Here is a 16,196-nt window from a genome sequence, read left to right as displayed (position 1 = left end):
TGTTGCCCCATTGAAAGCAATAGGATGCTGGCACCCCCGCAGTGATTTTCGGGGAAGGGCTTTAAATATAAGCCCTTCCCTGAAAATCATCCCTAGCTCTAGTAAAAGACAGACAGACAGACACCTACCTGTCTGCCGGGGTTCAGGCGTGTAGCCGCCGCTTGTTCTCCCTGCACTGCTCTGAAGCTTTTCAGGAGCTGCGGATTAACAATGCAAGGGGAACAAGAGGCAGCTAGACATGCCTGAGCCCTGGCTGCGGCGGACAGGTGAGTATATATTTTTCACTACAGGTAGGGAAGAAAAAAAAAAATCACTGCAGGGGTTGCCGGCAGCAGCAGCGGCCCCTTTGAGAGCAAGGCTCTTAACCCAAGTTTTTGCTCTTAAATCAAAGCACAAATTCGGGAGCGAGCCTGCCCTCAAGTCAAAAAGCTTGTAAACTGAGGGCCTCTTAACCCAAGGTATCACTGTATGTATAAATATATCAAGGGACAATACAGAGATCTCCCATCATCTATTTATACCCAGGACTGTAACAAGGGGACGCCTGCTGTGTCCAGAGGAAAGAAGGTTTCTACACCAACACAGAAGGGGGTTCTTTATTGTAAGAGCAGTGAGACTATGAAACACTCTGCCTGAGGACGTGGTGATGGATCGGCACAGCTCCATTCATTTCAATGGGGCAAATGGAAATAGCCGAGCACAGTGAGAAATATCAATCAGGAACAGCGCTTAAGGTATGTTAATACTTAATATTAATCTGATTTGGAAAGGAGAGAACTCACCTGGTGCTTGCGGTCCAAGTCCTCAATAGGGACAGACCGCTGCACGTTTTTTTGCGGTTCTGGCATCCCTTTTTTAAGCTTGAAAAAAGGGTTGCCAGAACCCGAAACGCGTTGCACCTGTCCCATCAAAAGGTTTCATTTGTTTGCTTGGAATAAACCATTTACCAGTACAGTGAGGACTCTGGACTTGTCCACACCATCAGAATTATTTGCATGGCTCACCTTTCTGAATTGGGGGGTCTCCAGGGAGGGGACCTCCTAAAGAAGAAAGTGCGTTCTTTTTGATGAAAGAATTTTATGCTTTACCCCTCTGAGGAGCGCGGGATCAATTTTTCTGTTATATTCCTTCTTCCAGCACAGTGAGAACAATGGATCCGCTGCTCCCCAAGTGCAACCAGAGGCTTCATTCCAGTGGATGGGTGAAAATGGAGGAAAAGTTACATCGCGGAATACCCCTTTCAGTGCAGATTGGTCCTGCTGCCCCTATACATGCTGTAGACAGACTAGGACTATTCTACTTTAATATTCTGCAGTACAGAAGGAATTAATCATAAAGCCATGACAAAATAATTAGCAGATTCTAAAGTATATTTGTGATTGCTTAACGATACATTTTCAAAGAACTTCCTTTTCAAGTCCCTACAGGCCTGACATTACACCGCTACTATTTCTATCGAATTCCATAGCCGTGACAGCAAATAGATAGGTGATGTGATATGCAAAAATCTCAGAACGTCAAGCAATCCACCCGAATAGTTTATAGTCATCATTATCTGCAAATGTTTTGGTGGCAGTATAATAAAAGTCGGCCAAGTAATGGGGAAAGTATGAAGACATCCTCCACTTTGTAGTTTTACCTGCGATGAACTTTATATATTAGAGAACTGTGTAAATAGAAGCGTCCGGCGCAGTGAAAGCTCTCGGCTCACGTTCCCTGGTATTACCTACTTGTCACACTAATCGGCTTGTGGCCTATAAAGTTAAGAAATGTCCATTCTTGAACAGTAGTTTCGGTTTATTTTAATCTAAGGCTACGTTCACATTGTATCTTGCAGCCCTTCCTCGGTTTCTGTCTGGACGTCCCATTTAAAATGCTAATGTCCCATTTAGTTGATGCATCACTCTAAATCCAGGGTTCAGATGGAACCCTGGATTACTGCATAGGGTGATACATCAACTAAAGAATGTTTGGAAGACTAAGAAAATTTGTGTTTTGAAATGGCAACATCAGAATTCTGACTATAACCCTATCAAAATGCTAAGGCATGACCTGATGAGGGCTATGCACACAAGGCATCCCAGAAATATTGATGAACTGAAACACATTTGTAAGTAGGAATAATTAAAAGTTCCTCCTCAGGGTCCTACCCCCACTCCCGACTGCCCCTCATAAAGGGTTCACTTACTTTTTCTCCCTGCATTGTGGATGATTACTCAATGTGCTGAATAAAAGATATGAACAGTACAATTGTTTGTGGGTTGTAAGTTATAATTGTGGCTTAGAGAACTAATCAGATCACAGTTAATTAGTAATCAATGTAAAAATCCAAGTAAGGGCTTATTCAGATGACCGTATATCGGCCAGGTATTCATGCCGGCTGATATACGGCGTCCCTATCTGCAGGGGGAGGAGGCTGGAAGAGACGGGAGGAGTGCCCTGAGCTCCCGCTTTCTCTCTGCCTCCTCTCTGCCCCTCGGCACTATTTGCAATGGGAGAAGACGAGACAGTGGCAGAGCTAAGTCTCTGAACTTAGCTCCGCCCCCTGCCCCGCCTCTCATTGCAAATAATGCTGAGGGGAGGAGAGGGGGCGGAGATGGGGCGGGAGCTCAGTGCACTGCTCCCGTCTCTTCCAGCCTCCTCCCTTTGCAGAGAGGGAAGCCGTATATTGGCCGGCGTGAAAACCCGGCCGATATACGGTCGTCTAAATAAGCCCTTAGGGTTCACTTACTTTTTCTTGCAACTGCAGTTACAGTATAAAATTCTGGCCACAGGCCCCATCACAAAGCAGCCGCAAACCATGATGGCCCCTTCACTGCTTCACAGCTGGGATGAGGTTATGGTGTTGGTATGTTTAATATAACGTTGTGCAGTTGTGCTAAAAAGTTTGACTTTTTTCTCCTCTGCCCGTAGAACATTTTCCCCGAAACACCGTCAAACATCCAGGTGGTCTCAGAAAAAAACGGAGAAGGATCACATTTTTTTTGGTATGTGAGCAGCTTTCCTTATTGTGTCCTCCTGTCTCAACTGCTCTTCTTCTGTCATCAGGTTCATGCTGCCCAAACCACAGGCAGCACAAACCAGACAGGTATGTGCAGCGCCCCGCGCATCTTTTATGCTGAGAGGCTACAGTGTTTCAGAAGTTTGACTCTGTTATATCACTTATTCCTTGGGAAGGGTCGGTGATCCGGGGATTATTCCGATTGCCTGATTGGAGTCAGGGAGGAATGTTTTGACCTAAAATGAGGAAAATTGGCTTCTACCTCATTGGAGTTTTTTGCCTTCCTCTGGATCCACATTGGATGGTCCTTTTTTCAGCTACGTTCACACATTGTGAGACACAGAAGTTGCAGAAATATGAGCTCCATTCTATTGAATTTACTTATTCACACGAGTGATTTTTTTTCCCCCCTGCATCTTGTTCCATCTTTTGGCGTTCCCTCGAAACGCCTCGCCCATGGTTTTAATGGAACATTTAAAAACATCGCACGGTACTCGTATGCCGTGTGCTGTGCATGTGAGTGCGATGTGATGTTTCCATTGAAATCAATGGGAAACACTTGCGATCCTCTGACGCACGTGAAACGCGTGCCTGAGAATAGCAATTTCACAGAATTGATGCGAGGCGGTTTTGAATATCGCGCTCGCCCGTGTTAATGTAGCCTTACTTTGTTACTAAACTAAGTTATAGTGCTTATAGTTTAGGTAACATGGAGTCTTGAAAGTTGTGCCCCATAGTCGCCAGGTCCCATTTCCTGCAGTGTTCCCCAGAGAAGTCAGCGTGCGCACAACCTTTTCAGTAGGCGGGGTGTGTGCACCTCCCATAGAGATTAATGGGAATGTGAGCACTGCCTTCTGTAAAGAGTCAAGCTGCTGTGCGTACGCTACTTCCCCGGGGAAAAGAGACTCCCTGGACTCACGTCACCTAAATTCTAAGCACCATACCTTGCTGTTACTGCCTGGAGTAACTCCTGTTATCGTGCTCTGGACATATTAGGTGGTCGTTCTGCAATGGAATCAAAAGAACAGCAGGGGGCGCCATAATGAGTATATAACAGCAATATCTACACCCAGGAGTATTGCTTAAATAAATCCAATTGATAACGTGTTCTGTTTTGGGTGCGCTAACAGAGCAAGGGTGCCTACCCACTAGCGATATTTTTTCTTGCTATGCGAGAGCGATGATTATGAAACCAATGATTTTCAATGGTTTCCTACTCATTTGCGATTTTTATTCTTAAGTCTCACAGCGCAGAGAAAAAATCTGTGATATCGCTCAGTGTTTTCAATAGGGGCCGGCGGCAGCAGCGCTAGCCCCATTGAAAACATAGGGAATACATTGCAGACTTCTGTCACAGCTATGGCAGAAGTCTGTGATGCTATCCCATTGATTTCAATGGGGCCGGCACTGCTGCGGCCCCATTGAAAGCAGTGGATTGCAGGCTACCCTCGCAGCGATGATTTTCGGGGAAGGGCTTAAAATATTAATCCCATCCATAAAAATCAACCCTAGCTGTAAAAAAAAAAAGTTAAAAAAAAAATTATACTCACCTAAAAGAGCCGTCCGGCTCTTTTCTCCGGCATGGCGGTCTTCTTCTGTGTTCTGGAGGCCAGGGATTGAAAAATCCCCGCCCCCAGAAAGCGCTGGTCTCATTGACTAAGCACTCAGCCAATCACAGGTGAGTATAATTTTTTTTTTTACAGCTAGGGCTGATTTTCAGGGAAGGGCTTATCTTTCAAGCCCTTCCCCGAAAATCATTGCTGCGGGGGTTTCCTACAATTCACTGCTTTCAATGGGGCAGCAGCAGTGCCGTCCCAATTGAAAGCAATGGGATAGCATCATGGACTTCTGCCAGAGCTGCTGCAGAGGATTTCCTCATCCCCATGGGGATGAAGGAATCTTCTGCCATAGTTGTCACAGCTGTGGCAGAAGTCCACGATGTACTCGCTATGTTTTCAATGGGGCTGGTGCTGCTGCCGCCGGCCCCATTGAAAACAATGAGTGATATCGCAGCGCTATCTCTACGCTGCGAGGCACTCAATCTTGTATCGCTAGAAAAAATATGGCTAGTGGGTGGGCACCCCAAGGGTCCTTTTAGACGGGGACGGTGAGTTGCGGGAGTGAGCAGGGAGGAGGGGGAGAGAGAGTGAGAGAGAGATATCCCCCCGTTCCTCCCCGCCCCCCGCTGGCACCCGAATCTTTTGAGACAAGCGGGCAGGTACTCACATAAGGCACTACTCGCTCGAGTAGTTTGCCTTAGTGAGTACGCTCGCTCATCTCTAGTCTCTAAATCAATATTTAATGGTGGGACAATCCCTTAAATGTAACAACCACTCCTTGTGTCTGGTATTACAGATCATCCCCATTCAAGTATAGTAAATGAGGCTTTCCCTAATCTGATACAAATGCTCTAAAGGGAATTAATCAGCTTGAACATGATGTGTAAACTGCAGGCATGATGTTATAGAGTAGGAGGAGCTGATGAGATTGATATATAGTTTTATGGGGAAAGATTCAGTATAACTTGTATTTTATTCATTTATATCTCTGCACATTCTGAGCTGAACAGTCCAATGGGCGGAGCTATCAGTGATTGACAGCTATATGTATGACTGTATATACAGGGGTAGCTGTCAATCACTGATAGCTCCGCCCACTGGACTATCCAGCTCAGAATGTGCAGAGGTATAGATTAATGAAATACAAGTTCTACCGAATCTCTCCCCATAAAGCTATATCTTAGTCCGCTCAGCTCCTCCTGCTCTGATACCTGCAGTTTGGACTAAAAGTTCAAGCTGACAGATTCCCTTTAGCGCTGTGTCTTAAATATCCATAATCTTTCTAATGGACACTTAGTTTCAAGTGTGCAGAAGCAAGGACGGGTGCAATCGAATAATGTGTTTTCCAGACCAAGTTATGTAGCTATCACAGGCTCCAGAAACCCAAAACCGCAGCTCCTCATCTCTGCCGGACACTCCAGGGGAGACTGATAAGGAGGGAGCGCAGCCAGCGCACTGGGTTCTCTCACTCACCTCATTCTCTTCTCAGAGAAAGTCTCTTTGTTTCTCCTCTTTTCTCAGATATGTCTGGAGAGAGATAACCTTTGTTCCAATCTCCTCTGTATGCCAGAACGAACTTCAACAAATTGAGAAATGCCAACATACCTGGCAGCCTCTAGCTTGGATGCAAGATGTGATACGGGAGACCATGGAGGCTCTAGTACCCTCTGTGGCCGCCTATAGCTTAGATACAAAGTGTGAGACGGACAGGCATGGAGGCTCTAGTACCCTGTTGGGCTGCCTCTAGCTTGGATACAAGATGTGATATGGTCAGGCATAGAGGCTCTAGTACCCTGTTGGTTCACCTCTAGCTTGGATACAAGATGTGATACGGGCAGGCATTGAAGCTCTAGTACCCTGTTGTACCGCCTCTAGCTTGGATACAAGATGTGATTCGGGTGAGCATGGAGGCTCTAGTACCCTGTTGGGCTGCTTTTAGCTTAGATACAAGATGTGATACGGACAGGCCCGAAGGCTCTGGTACCCTGTGGGGCTATCTCTAGCTTAGATACCAGATGTGATACGGACAGGCATGGAGGTTCTAGTACCCTGTTGGGCTGCCTCTAGCTTGGATACAAGATGTGATTTGGGCGAGCATGGAGGCTCTAGTACCCTGTTGGGCTGCCTTTAGCTTAGATACCAGATGTGATACGGACAGGCATGGAGGTTCTAGTACCCTGTTGGGCCGCCTCTAGCTTGGATACAAGATGTCATATGAGCGGGCATGGAGGCTCTAGTACCCTGCTGGGCCGCCTCTAGCTTGGATACTAGATGTCATATGAGCGGGCATGGAGGCTCTAGTACCCTGTTGAGCCACCTCTAGCTTTGATACAAGATGTGATTTGGGTGAGCATGGAGGCTCTAGTATCCTGTTGTACAACCTCTAGCTTGGATACAAGATGTGATACGGGCGGGCATGGAGGCTCTAGTACCCTGTTGGGCTGCCTTTAGCTTAGATACAAGATGTGATACCAGCAGGCATGGAGGCTCTAATACCCTGTTGGGCTGCCGTTAGCTTAGATATGAGGGGCTGCTGATAAGTCTTTGGCTTTGTGTTCTTTTTGGTTTCTGTGGTAACGAATGTTACATCACATGAAAGCCTTATGTGTCTAATATATGTTTTCAAAATGTTGTGTTTGTAGCTTATGGCAACCGTGATCTCGGCACACAGAAAAACAAAATGGCGGAGTCTAAGGCGATATTCACAGCAAATGAGAGCAGAGGAGTGATAAAATTCTTGTTTCTGCAAGGAAAGTCCGCGAAGGATATTCATGGTGATATGTCGCAGACATTGGGGGATCAATGCCCTTCAGATTCTACAGTTAAGAACTGGGCTGCCAAATTTAAAACGGGCCACTTCAGCACCAATGATGTGGAACGTCCTGGACGGCCGAGAGAGGTTGTTGTTCCAGAGATCGATGCTGCGCACAACCTCATACTGGAGAATCGGCCAATTTCAGCTAGAGGAATAGCAGACAACACTGCACAAGCGACCACGGCAAAACTGGTGGAGCTAGGCTTCCAGTTGGTTGACCACCCACCTTATTCACCAGATCTAGCTCCCTCCGACTATCATCTGTTTCCAAACCTGAAGAAACACCTCAAGGGTACCAAATTTCACACCATTTCTGATGCCATGGTTGCTACAGATGATTGTCACAACCGAAATCCTTCTTTTTGCAAGGCTTACAGAACTTGGAATACCGATGTAAGAAGTGTGTTGGCATCAGTGGAGAGTATGTGGAAGAAATGTAAAGTTTCATCTTCCTATCTCGTTTCTTTCTGGGTAAAGCCAAAGATTTATCAGCAGCCCCTCGTACAAGATGTGATACAGACAAGCATGAAAGCTCTAGTACCCTGTTGTACTGCCTCTAGCAGCTTGGATACAAGATGTGATACCGGCGAGCATGGAGGCTTTAATACCTTGTTGGGCCACCTTTAGCTTGGATAGAGGATGTGATATGGATGGGCAAAAGTCTTGGAGCATCCCTTTAATGTCGTGTTTGCTTTCATGCTGTATAGTTCTGTAGTGGCCCGAAGTCTATATTCCTGGCCCCTCTATAAATGTCATACATGTCTTGTCTTTTGTGTGGAAGCATTGTGCAAACTATCTAGTCTCTTTTTATGTGTATTGCACAGCTGCAGCATGTGAGAGGTTAATGTCTGAATGTGACTGGAAGATGTCTTGAAAAGTATCAATTTATGTCCCGTCACGTGGTATGCTAGACACTATAAGTATGAGTATTTGAGAGGAAAGTGTGGTCATCTTCTTCAGGCAGTCCATCATCTTCTACGGTAGAGAGTGGAGTGGAGTGCTGGCCACAGGGGGTACCTTCAACCCGAATGTCGCTGTCTTGGCCCCGCGACAGGATTCCGCGAGGTCGCTGATGTCTCATCAGGTTCAAGCCTTGATACTACCATGAATAATCATTCGCGAAGACAACCACGTGGCAGGGGCGACCATTCCCTCAGGGTTGCGTCCCTTACTAAGGGACTTTAAGGACCCTGGGGACAAAATCTTGTTTCACCAACGAGATAGCCACCCAAGACTGGCAATCCTATGCCGCCATCTACTCCAGCGTGAGTATCCCTGTGGCGGTTACGGGACCCGGACAGTCCTTCCTTGGTGGCATTATTAGGGATCAGCTCGTGGTGTAGTGCCTCCACGCCTACCGGGTGGATTACAGACACTGTTACCAAAGAAGAGATCCTGGTTGCAAGTCTGGTCCGGCCGCACACAACCACTTTTTATTCTAAAGACTCTACGTAAGAGACATTTGTTTCCCCAGTTAAAGGGATTGTCTCCCGCCGAAACGTTTTTTTTTTTTATTCAATAGGCCCCCCGTTCGGCGCGAGACAAACCCAAGGGATGGGTTAAAAAAAAAAAAAGTTTATTACTTACCCGAATCCCCGCGCTTCGGCGACTTCTTTCTTCCTTTACCAAGATGGCCGCCGGGATCTTCACCCACGATGCACCGCGGGTCTTCTCCCATGGTGCACCGTGGGCTCTGTGCGGTCCATTGCCGATTCCAGCCTCCTGATTGGCTGGAATCGGCACACGTGACGGGGCGGAGCTACGAGGACCAGCTCTCTGGCACGAGCGGCCCCATTCACCAGGGAGAAGACCGGACTGCGCAAGCGCGTCTAAAAACGCCAGAAGACAGCGAATTTAGACGGATCCATGGCGACGGGGACGCTAGCAACGGAGCAGGTAAGTGAATAACTTCTGTATGGCTCATATTTAATGCACGATGTATATTACAAAGTGCATTAATATGGCCATACAGAAGTGCTGAACCCCACTTGATTTCACGAGACAACCCCTTTAAGCCCCTTTATTTAGCAAAGGACTACAAAGTTATTTTCTATACGTCCCTTTTCATAGCTTGCTGCTACTGCTAGTTTTTCATATTGAAAATTTTATTGTTTAGGCAACGTTCGTTCAAGTTCCGTGCAGGAGGAAGTGGTTTAAATATCCTTATTTCTTTAAAAGTAAAATTGTTTAGCTGCACTACATACGCTACTGTCTGAATTAGCTTGTATGAATGCTAGGCATGATTGTATGTGTATGACTGGAGGTTTTTGTTCCCCACGTTGCGTGCCAGTGTCTGTCCACCGTCCTTGTCTGTACCAGTAGGCGGGGCATCTCTTTCACATTATCTCTAAAGTCCCGGACGGGGTTATTGACTTAAGCTACCACCTGTTCTGGAGTCTAGTACTTTTTCAGAGATAGTGGTGATCATTCTACTTGTCTCCTATTTTTCCTGCCAGTTGCCCTTTATTTTGAAGTGTTGTATTCTCTTTTGTCAGAGGAAGTGATGTTTATTCCTCTTGCCTCATTTCTTTTGTCTGTGGGGAGAAGAGTCAGGTATACTAGTGCATCTGAAATTCTGTTCAGCCCGGTAGAATCTTCTCATGGTTAGGCCAAACCATGTTCATACACACTGTCATAACAATGTCTTACTCAGAAAGTGACATTCATAAGGTAGTCTCAGAATGCTAAGAATGGGTTAATGTTTTCACATAATAACCGGGGGGTAGGAGCTATGTTTTTACAGGTTTGGCCTTGCACACTCCATGACTGAGTAGAGGTCCTAAAGGTGAATTGGAGTAGAGCACTGAGATATTCCTTCTCCAGATAATGCACTCTGCTTTAGAGGTGCCGAGGTCGGCTTTTTTAAAGTAGGGTGAAACTGTAGTGGCCCGAAGTCTATATTTCTGGCCCCTCCATAAATGTCATACATGTCATGTCTTTTGTGTGGATGCACTGTGCAAACTGTATAGTCTCTTGTTATGTGTATTGCAAAGCTGCAGCATGTGGGAGATTAATGTCTGAATGTGACTGGGATATGTCTGGGAAAGTATCACTGTCACATGGTATGCTAGTTACTATAAGAATGAGTGTTCGAGAGGAAGGTGTGGTCGTCTTCTTCAGGCAGTCCATCATCTTCTACGGTACAGAGTGGAGTGGAGTGCTGACCACAGGGGGGGTACCTTCAATCCTCATGTGGTGGAGAGTGATGGAGGAAAGAGAGAGGTTTCCTGAGTTCCCCAATTCCAGGAACAATTTGTGAGAGAGAGAGCAGTGACGAGTCCATGATGCAGAGATCCAAGTCTGAGTCAAGTGAGTGTCTGTGAAGAGATTCTACCCCGTCCTCCTCTGAAGGGTTTCCCTTCCAGGAGCGGTACCTGACAGATACGGGGACTGCGGGACCAATATTATCCTGAGTTTCCTCCCTGACCTCAAGTTTACTGTCCTGCCTGCACTGGTGCGCAATTAAGTTTTAATCTGTCAAGCTGCAAATAACGGCCCTGACCATCTCTAGGGACTGAGGTACTAAAAGTTAATTGTGTGCGTGGACCTTCTTTATTTCGGCGCCGATGGTCATTCCGCTGAGTAAGGAAAGGTGGCGTCACAAGTGACATATTTACAGTCCACTGCACGTTTATAGGCCATCCCTGTCCCAGGGGTGTCCGGAAGAGGCTTAGTGGTACTTGGGCCGAGGTGGCATGCGACCCTCCACGGAGGAGTCTGGTCAGAGCCACTGTGACAAGTGACAACTCTACCCTCCCAACTCATCAGTGCAGGCCTCAGGTCCCGAGTGGCCATCTGGTCATCTCAGGTCTATAAATATTTAAAGGGGTTATCTGCTTCGGACAATCCATTTTTGTTGAAGGGTCCTCTGATCATTTGCTGATCAAAGACCATTTAATTTCCCTACAGCTCCTCTGCAGGAGAAATGAATCATTACACAATGCTCATTAAAATGAATACGCTGTCTGTATAATGTAGTAATATTGAGTCCTCCAGAGCTCGAGTTGTTCTTTGTAGCCGCTCTCTTGTCAGACTTTTCTGTTGCACTAATTATACTTTAACTTCCCTTAAAATTCCTCAGCGAAAATAATTAATTATGGAGACCTACTACAGCAAGAAGGAATTTATATCACTATTTTAGCCCTCAAGCCATGAGGGTGTAACCAGCCTTATAGTCCCATCAGTAAGATGGGAAAATATTGAATCTCCTAAAGATCTGAAGCTACAAGTCATGACAAGTAGATGACCAAATTAAGAAATTACAGTTGAGCAATAGATATAAAGTTTTGAAAATGGGACATGACATAAAATATGAATGTATGTAGAGTAGTATTCCTCATCCAATGGCTCACAAGCCAAATGTGGCTCCCGGCTCCCTTGGATATGGCTTCCAGATTTTTGGCATCTTCACATACTAAAAGTGACCATACATATTAACGTATACATATACATATTAACATATTATTGACGCGACTGACGTTGCCAATTACCGACCCATCTCAAACCTCCCCTTTATCTCCAAACTACTTGAACGGCTGGTTTACTCCTGCCTTGTAAGCTATCTATCAGAGAACTCTCTCCTCGACCCCCTACAGTCTGGCTTCCGACCCCAACACTCGACAGAAACTGCCCTTACAAGGGTATCAAACGACCTACTGACAGCCAAATCGAGGGGCGACTATTCCCTACTGATCCTCCTCGACCTCTCCGCAGCATTTGACACTGTCGACCATAAACTCCTCCTCAGTATGCTTCGCTCCATCGGCCTAAAGGACACCGCTCTCTCCTGGTTCTCTTCCTACCTATCTGACCGCTACTTCAGTGTCTCCTTTGCTGGCTCTACCTCCCCTCCTCTTCCCCTTGCTGTTGGGGTCCCCCAAGGCTCAGTCCTCGGCCCCCTCCTTTTCTCTATTTACACAGCCCCTGTTGGACAAACCATCAGGAGATTTGGCCTCCAATACCACCTGTATGCTGATGACACCCAGCTATACACCTCTGCCAGTGACATCTCTGCACCTTTACTCCAAAATATCACTAACTGTCTGTCTGCTGTCTCTAACACTATGTCCTCTCTCTACCTAAAACTAAACCTCTCTAAAACTGACTTACTGGTGTTTCCACCCTCCACTAACCGACCTCCTCCTGACATCTCCATCTCAGTGTGTGGCACCACCGTAACTCCCAAACAGCATGCCCGCTGCCTTGGGGTCATATTCGACTCTGATCTCTCATTTACCCCATACATCCAATCTCTCGCCCGAACATGTCAGCTGCACCTCAAGAATATCGCAAGAATCCGCTCTTTTCTCACCATAGACATGCTGAAAACACTTGTTGTTGCCCTCATCCACTCACGACTCGATTATTGCAACTCATTGCTGATCGGCCTCCCCTGCACCAGACTCTACCCTCTCCAATCCATCCTGAATGCGGCAGCCAGGCTCATATTCCTGTCCAGCCGCTACTCAGACGCCTCTGCCCTGTGCCAGTCACTGCACTGGCTGCCTGTTAAATACAGAATTCAATTTAAACTTACTACCCTAATCCACAAAGCCCTCCACAGTGCAGCGCCCCCCTATATTGCCTCCCTCATCTCAATCCATCACCCAGCCCGGGCTCTCCGCTCGGCAAATGAAACTAGACTGCACACCCCTCTAATTCGAACTTCTCACTCCCGCCTCCAAGACTTCTCCAGAGCAGCACCAGCCCTCTGGAACGCATTACCAAAGGATGCCCGGGCAATCCAGGACTCGAAAAACTTCAGGCGTGCTCTAAAAACGCACCTTTTCAGGGAGGCATACCGCATACCCTAAACCGACACCTCTGTATGCCACCTGATAACATGCTCCCTGACCTACTGAGTGCAATCCCTGCTAGCTGTCATAAACTGCCCCTGCAGTCATACCGATTCTGCCGTCACACGGCCAAACATCTGACCATTGTTTGTGTATAGAATCCCTCACTCTCCACCCCGCCATACCGTGCACATCTCCAGCCCTTTACCTTCTGTATCCCCCCATTACTTGTAGTATGTAAGCTCGTTGGAGCAGGACCCTTCCCTATTGTTTCCACCAACTGATTACGATTGTAACCGTGGTTCTGTAATGTTTGTACTTTTGTCTTTCTGTATTCCCCCTGTCTATGTAAGCGCTGCGGAATATGTCGGCGCTATACAAATAAAGATTATTATTATTATATTATTATTATTATATTAGATAGAAGTAGGTTGGCGGTTGAACAACTGTTGAATGTTCACTTCGCAGATGCAGCCATACACTTTTTAGTTTATATTGGCCGTTGCAGTTCTTCAAACTAACTGTACATATCCAATTATAATCAATTGGATATGTACACATTCCCAGTCATTGTTACAAGGCTTGTATGAAGAGTCTAACATTGATTTGAAGGAATGCTACCTTCCAATAGTTGGTACTGCAAGGTCGTGTTCCATCTCCCTTATTTGCATATTACCCAGAGGAGCATGAATGGCCTTATAAGTCTCCTCACTCACCTAAGAGCTCTCCCTAAGGAGAAAAGGCAGAGATAGTGTGATGCTGTGGGCAATGTACTGGGAAACCTTGGGTTTGGCATTCACGAGGATGTTATTATATTTTGACCCAAACATTGTACAGACTAAATGCATCACTTCATGGCAGTTGTACTTTCTTAAAGCAGTGCCCTCTTTCAACAGGTAAATGCACCTGGCCACAACACAAATTTGTCCAGGAATGGTTTTGAGGAACATGACAAAGAGATCAAGGTGATGTATTGCAGTGTTCCCCAACTCCAGTCCTCAGGGACCACCAACAGGGCATGTTTTCAGGATTTCCTCAGTATTGCACAGATGATGTAATTATTGTCGGTGCCTCAGACATTGCCACAGGTGTTCTTACTATGGGATATCCTGAAAACATGACCCGTTGGTGGTCCCTGATGAAAGGAGTTGGGGACCCCTGATGTATTGGCCTCCAAATTTCTCAGATAACAATCAGATGGATCATCTGTTCGATGCACTGGAAAAACAAGTCTGATCCATGGAGACTGAACCTCTCAACTTAAAGGGGTTGTCTGAGACTTTTACTGTTGATGACCTGTTCTCAAAATAGGTCATCAATAGTTGATTGGATCTGCTGCATGGGATCCCTGCCAATCAGCTGATTTCCTGACCCACTGTCAGAGTGAACAGTTCTGGAAGCATATAGCACTGCTAAGACTGCTGCTGTCTGGTTTGGTACTAGGGGCACAGCTTCCATTGAATTCACTGAGGGATCAGGTTACAGCTGCTAATAGAAATCTATGCAGAGAGGAGGAGGGATCAATAATTGACAGTAATGCTCCTGTCAGTAGTAAGTGTTGTCACCTCACTGCTGATTTCACTGGTATACTGCTCCTTATTGCTGTATAATGTCCTCCATGCTGCTGCCTCTTCTGTGTGTGGGAGAGGGACAGGGCAGCAGGATCTCCTCAGTATGCATGCTGTAAATGGGAGATATAACAGCTAGTCTGCTGCTTTGCTCCCTCCTCTTCTCTCTTCCCCTCTCCATAGAATTGTAAGGGCAGCTGTAGCATCATCTCTCAGTGTTGTAGCAGTTGATAAGAAGTTATGGGATTCTGTCACCAGATTCATGTTGTGTGAAACACAGGGGAGGGTATGCTCATAACTCCCATGTGTGTTTTATTCTGAAATGCCATAGAGTTTCAGAATAAAACATGCGTGGGGGTAATGAGCATATCTGCCTTGGGTTCATGCTGGTCATGGTTTGGGCAGCATGAACCTGGTGACAGAATCCCTTTAATAACTGACTCCCAATGTGGAAACTGTACTTCCCATTGCCACTTTCTCGAAAATGGCAGCTACCACAGATTAGAAAAATTCCAATGTGCTAATTGAGCATTTCAGGCAAAATACTGTGCTATGCCTAATGCTGAGCACAAGGGGACAGGTGATTGCAAAGGTATTCTGTTTTTGGTTTCATTGAATCCCTATGTCATGCTCCCCCCTCCCCTTACCCCTGCACCAGACATAACATAGTTTATCAATTTGTCACTGAGAATTTAATGATAAAAGCAGAGAGGAGAAGGATTTTTAGCTTCACTGAGAGATTAGGTTACAGCTGCCCATAGAAGTCTATGGACAGAGCAGGAGGAAACAGTGAGAGAGTCACAGAAAGCTGCTGGTTGCAGTGTTATTTCACCCCTGTGCCGGACATAACACAGTTTATCAATTGTGCATGGAATGTAATACCTCTTTCTCCACTTATAAGGCCCTCCCTGTTTCCTTAAAGGGATTGTGCAGGGTTAGAAGAACACAGCTGCTTTCTTCCAAATACAGTATCACCCTTGTCCATAAGTTATGTTTGGTATTACAGCTTAGCTCCCATTCACTTAATTGGAACTGAGCTGCAATACCAGACACAACCCCACAGACAAGCGTGGCGCTGTGTTTGAAAGAAAGCAGCTATATTTTTCTAACCCTAGAAACCCCTTTAACTAATCACTCACCGACAATTCAATGATAAAAAATAAAGAGGAGAGGGATTTTTAGCTTCACTGAGAGATCAGGTTACAGCTGCCCATATAAGATTATGGAGAGAGGAGTAGGGAACGGGGGGGAGAGACACAGAAATGCTGCTGGCTGTAGTAAGTGTTTTTTCACCCCATTGCTAATTTAGTCTGAGTTCCAGGTGTGTTCTTTTTACAACAGAATTACGCAGCGAATTACGCATCTTCTTGCATATTGCGTGCGTGTTACGCACCCCTCATTGACTTCTATGGGGACCTATGGTCAGCATGAAAGTAGAGACCACCGCGTTTGTTTTTT

The sequence above is a fragment of the Eleutherodactylus coqui genome, chromosome 10 (genome assembly GCF_035609145.1).
Source record: "Eleutherodactylus coqui strain aEleCoq1 chromosome 10, aEleCoq1.hap1, whole genome shotgun sequence".
In the NCBI taxonomy this organism is placed as follows: domain Eukaryota; kingdom Metazoa; phylum Chordata; class Amphibia; order Anura; family Eleutherodactylidae; genus Eleutherodactylus; species Eleutherodactylus coqui.
This window is presented reverse-complemented; position numbering follows the sequence as displayed.